The sequence below is a fragment of the Kryptolebias marmoratus genome, linkage group LG23, assembly GCF_001649575.2.
Source record: "Kryptolebias marmoratus isolate JLee-2015 linkage group LG23, ASM164957v2, whole genome shotgun sequence".
NCBI lineage: Eukaryota > Metazoa > Chordata > Actinopteri > Cyprinodontiformes > Rivulidae > Kryptolebias > Kryptolebias marmoratus.
Genome location: NC_051452.1, coordinates 8515183 through 8519296, shown reverse-complemented (window position 1 = coordinate 8519296; position 4114 = coordinate 8515183). Strand labels below are relative to the sequence as shown.

The window sequence follows — 4114 nt, the reverse complement described above, 5'->3', positions numbered from 1 at the left end:
GTGTGTGTGTGTGTGTGTGTGTGTGTGTGTGTGTGTGTGTGTGAGAGAGACAGAGACTGAATTGGGATAAAATTTTAAACACGACGAGGATTTGTCCTCCTGGCTGGAACAATAAGACAAAACTCCAGGTGAGCTGCGTCCAAAAGACAAATCAAAGAAATGTACGGAAGCCCGGAGGTGCAAAAAGCTTAACAGATTTAGGCAAAATACGCCTGATAATAATCAAAAAATAAAACGAAAGAACACAGAACAGACCAGCCTTACACAACAACGAGGATATCGCCGCCTCCTTTCATGCCAGAGATTAAATTCATTTTACTGCTGCTTTCATGTCATGCTCAGAGTAGGCGTTGGGGATGACTCTCAGCTACTACCACACCAAATTTTAGCTCAGTGTCTGCAGAGCTGGCTGAGCTGTCATACCTTTTAGTTGTGTTTATGTGTTTGGAACAGCCAACATATGATATTTGTTGAATTTAGTTTTTTTGTTCCGTCACGCTCGATTAAAATCCCGTTTCGTTTTTCCACCTGCAGCTCGCGGACGCCGTATAAATCGTGTCGAACGCGAGCGCTGAGTTAAATAAAAGCCTGCGATGGAGTCGCAGTGGTAAAGGTTGGCGAGCCGAGTCCCGCAGGGCTCCATCAATTCAATTATCACGGAGGGCCTTTACATCGGAGCGCACCACTCCTCCCTCGGAGATTCACGGGCCCGAGAACAAATAACACACACACACACACACACACCAGGAATATGCTAAATCATACGAGTGGCCCATTTATCATTGCCGAAGAGCGCGGCGCCCCCCCCCCCGGCCCCATCCACACACAGGAGCCGGCGATGGTCGGGGTGTTAAAGGGAAAGCGCGGAGATGCGATCCGGGCCCGGCTGTCGGCATCCTGAACCATCACCTCGGCTCCGGCCCCTGCCCGGGTCTGATCATCAGCAGGGCCAACACCTGACCCCCCCCAAAAAACCCGCCACAGCTCCTGGAAACGGATCACCAGGAGGGTCCCCGAGCGCCGGGGCTCCATCACAGCCCAAGGGCCCCGGGTTCGCTCCTTTATCTACCAAAAACACACGTCAGCGAAAAACCAAAAACCATCCAGGAAGTGCTTTTTTTAATCTCAGCTCTTTTTTTTTGTTCTCCATGTGTTCTCCAGTGTGGTAGAACATTAAAGCAGCTTTAAGTTCTGCACGAAACCAAAGGATTTGTTGTAAAACTTGTTAGTCTGTTGGCAAAATATCTCATGAAGCACTGGACGGATTTAAATGAAACTTTCAGAAGGTAAACATGAGACATCTAATTTAAAATCGGACTAAAATGGCTACTTCTGATCTTAAATACATCTTAGATATGAATTCCTTCAAGGAACGCTGTGTTTAAATGAGATGAAACATAAAAATATCTACTTCTAGGCTTATTTTACCCCAGTTCTCGCTTTATGTCGTTACCTCGGCCTGGTTTCCTCCAGAGGAATTAGGGTTTTAAATGAGTGACATGTTTGCCTCGTTTCATCACGAGGAAATCAAACGCCGCGGCCCAGAGGAGCCTGCGTACGTCCACCGTCAGCTGTCAGAAAGCATGACGGGGATAAAAAAAAAATTCAGTAACGCCGGTTTTTCCTCAAAGCCGGGTCGTTTATTTTCCGCACGTTCGGGCAGCCGTTTCCAGCTGGTCGTAATCTTAAATGCTCCCCTCCCCGACCGAACGTCGGGCTCTGCCTTTACGAGTCGCACTCAAGGAAAGCTTGCTGGAGGGATCCGGAGGAAAGTGGGAGACAGAGCGCGGCCGTGTCTGGGAGTTCAGGTGCGAAAAGACTCGGGAGACTGGAAACCCTCGGAATCCAGCAGCAGTGGTCATACGCCGAGCTGTCGTCGTTTGTGGTGGGAAAAACGGGAGGCCTAATTAGTGATTACCGAGCAAATAATTGAAAAAAAAAAAAAAAATTCAAGCAGTTTTCCTAAATGATTCCTAACAGCGGCGTTCCACTTCGGTAGCCGCCGTGTTAAACGCCGGGGGACCCAATTAAAACACACGCTCCGCAGTAAAACGTGTCGTAAAAGATGTTTTCATTTACACTGGCGGCTGCAGAGCTGCACGGGCGAGTTTTATGGCCGTGGCGGTGAGTTCCTTGCAGAAAAAAAAAAAACTCTTGGCGTGGTTTTGCCTGCTAATAATGGGACCGATAACACATCCCTGTGGAACACCGCGGTGAAGGACACTGACAAATGTAGGGACAGAAGTTTAAGGCATAGAGACTAACTATAAACGTCTGTGCTGATGATCACCCAGTGCTGTAAGAGGGCGATGATGTAAGTGTTTGTCTGTTAGCAAAATATCTCATGAACCACTGGACAGATTTTAATGAAACTCTTGCACAGTTTTTATTTGATATATGTGTAAAGCTGACTAAAATGTCAAAATGTTGGTCACAATTAATCAACCTTACCCAACACAAAAATGGCAATAACTAGGTCAGTTTTACAGACACTGGAGGTACAGTTTGGTGTGGTCGTAGCTGAGAGTTGTCCTTATTGCGTGCTCTGACTGCTAACGGATCATCTTTGTTTCAAACTTTGGCACGGAACGCAGCTTCAGTCCTTCAGCGAGCTTATCAAAGGGGGTCAGGGATTGTAGGGTTCTTCGCCCGGTTAGTGGGTTCCACTTCACGCTGGCAGCACTTCGACAATTATCTCCTCCGTGTCCTCTCTCTCTTCCTGCCGAAGAGCCGTGGCGGCGCTCCGAAGCCTCCCAGGAACGCCAGGGAGCGAGAGCGAGGGCGACGGGGGGAGTCCAACGGGGATAATCCCAATTTCAAACGGAGCTTAGCGATATCCCCCTCCTCCTGTCTGGCACAGATAACTCACCCTTCCATGAGCAGACACCCATTCACTCAAGTCATAATTAGCATCCAGCTCCTCAATGGCGTCTCGCCGCGCGGCCAAGGGTCGATTTTTCTCGGACCGCGCTGAGATTAGAGGCAGGACGTGCTGACAGGTATCACCTTTAGGCATTTGAAAAGATCAAGAATTAAATCAGGTGTCCGAGTGATGTCTTTCTTTAGTCACGGCCGCCTTCATTTCAGAGAGACAATTATACGCTTAGCCACAACCTTGGCAAACAATGGAGGCTTTAACTCAGTTAATTTTACACAATATGAGCTAAAATCTGGTCTGCTCATAGCCGAGAGTCATCCAGAAAAGACACCCTAAAACATTGCCACTGATCACTGGAATCAACGCTGTTTGTTAGCAAAATGTCTCATGAAAAACAGCTAAAACTCAGACTAATTTTGGCTGATTTTCCCCCACATTTTTTGACAGTTCAGCTAAAATGATCAAATCTTGTTCTTTTTTTTTTTTTATAAATTTATATTTACAGAAACAAAGACTTCTTGAGACTCTGTATCCTGATAGGACGGCGCTGGCTTTCTGCGCCATATTTCATTTTGTTAACGAGACTATCTTTTATTCTTGAATTAAAATATTTTACACTAATTGCTCAAAAACAGTTTTTTTTTTTCTATGTTTACAATGTTTTTAAACAAATAGAGGAAGTTAAAAATCTAGACTAATTGTCTGGCTAAGGGGGACCACTGGGGGGGATAGCAGATTTATAGGGGTGAGCATTGCCCCCCCTGGCCCCCCTCTTGGTGGTGCCCCTGCACAGCTAATCAGCCTCAGCCTACAAAAAACAGTCATACCTCGGTTGATTAAATAGATTTTGAGCAAAAAAAAAAAAAAAAAAAAATGCAAACAGCAGCAGGTGATCATCTCAAAATAAAAAAAAAAAGCCGTCCTCGTTGATGCGCCTCCTTAGAGGAGAGCGATAAGGGTGGAGGGAGTCAGCCCAAGGTCAGGAAGAACCAAACCGGCCGGGACTTTTCAGCGTCTTCATTTTTCAGCCGGCGCTCCAACAGATGGGCTTTGAATTTCCGACCTGACGTTATAAGTCACAGCGTTCTGTACAGATGTGTTATCTCTGGTACAGCTACTAACTCAAGCCTTGACGACAGACAGAATCCGCCGCCTTAAGTGTCCTCGGGCAACAAGTCCAGCGCCTGACCCGGCGCTTTGACCTCATCGGCGTGAAGAAAAACCGAGCGCTTCAGC

At 46.9% G+C, this 4114-nt stretch overlaps 1 protein-coding gene across 9 annotated transcripts in view; it reads right to left on the bottom strand.

Annotated features, from left to right (window-relative positions):
* The window catches only part of LOC108242201 (nck-associated protein 5), a 147056-nt gene that overhangs the window by 59824 nt on the left and 83118 nt on the right, over positions 1-4114 (bottom strand). The gene's annotated exons all lie outside the window — the stretch shown is intronic.